Source organism: Bison bison, unplaced genomic scaffold (genome assembly GCF_000754665.1).
Source record: "Bison bison bison isolate TAMUID 2011002044 unplaced genomic scaffold, Bison_UMD1.0 scf7180017864213, whole genome shotgun sequence".
NCBI lineage: Eukaryota > Metazoa > Chordata > Mammalia > Artiodactyla > Bovidae > Bison > Bison bison.
Genome location: NW_011494785.1, coordinates 214,347 through 215,056, shown reverse-complemented (window position 1 = coordinate 215,056; position 710 = coordinate 214,347). Strand labels below are relative to the sequence as shown.

The following is a 710-nucleotide window of genomic DNA, read 5'->3' as shown; positions in this document are numbered from 1 at the left end:
AGTGGCGTGAAGCTGACTGTTACTTTACAGGGGGTACTGGGTGTAGGTCTGAGCGCGCGTGGGCGGTGGGGGGCCAGGTCCTGGGTGGTCCCCAGCCCCTCCCACGTCGCTCTCCTCTAGCCCTCCCCGCCCCATCCCATCGGCGCCCCATCCCATCGGCGCCCCATCCCATCGGGCCCCCATCCGCGCTCCTGCGTGCGCCTCCGCCGGCGGCTCCTGACTCATCGGGGGGCTCCGGGTCACATGCGCCCGCCCGGCCCTATCGGCGCCTCCCCCGCCCGCCCGCCGCCCGCCGCCCGGGAGCCGCAGCCGTCGCCGCCACTCCCGCTCTCTCTGCGCCGCCGCCGCCACCACTGCCAGGCCCGCCGCCACCGCCACCGGCTGGGTCCGCAGCCCCGAGGTGAAGCCCCTCCGGCCCCCTCCCCTCGCCGCCGCGCCCCCGCCTCTCTTCCCGGGCCTCGCGCATCCCTCGCCCCGCCGCTCTGCGCACCTGCTCCGCCACCCGCGCCTCCCCGGCGCCTCCTGTCCCGTCCTCCCCGGGCGGCTCCTCTCGGTTTCAGGCCGTCGCCCTCTAGTCATGCGGGCGTCAGGCCTCTCCGCACCTGCGTGTGTCTCACTGCGCCTTTCTCCACCCTCGCAGCCCCCTCCCTGTGTCCCTCTGCCCCTCCGGTTCCGTGGAAGATAAGCGTTCGGGGTCTCCTGGGACTGTG

General features: G+C 75.1%; 1 protein-coding gene across 2 annotated transcripts in view; it reads left to right on the top strand.

Annotated features, from left to right (window-relative positions):
• The first annotated feature begins 294 nt into the window (after positions 1–294).
• The window catches only part of ENO2 (enolase 2 (gamma, neuronal)), an 8,488-nt gene continuing 8,072 nt past the window's right edge, over positions 295–710 (top strand). For both annotated transcript variants that reach the window (XM_010844931.1, XM_010844930.1), the window contains exon 1: positions 295–400. The gene's annotated coding sequence lies outside the window, so the exon portion shown is untranslated. The remainder of the gene's footprint in view (positions 401–710) is intronic.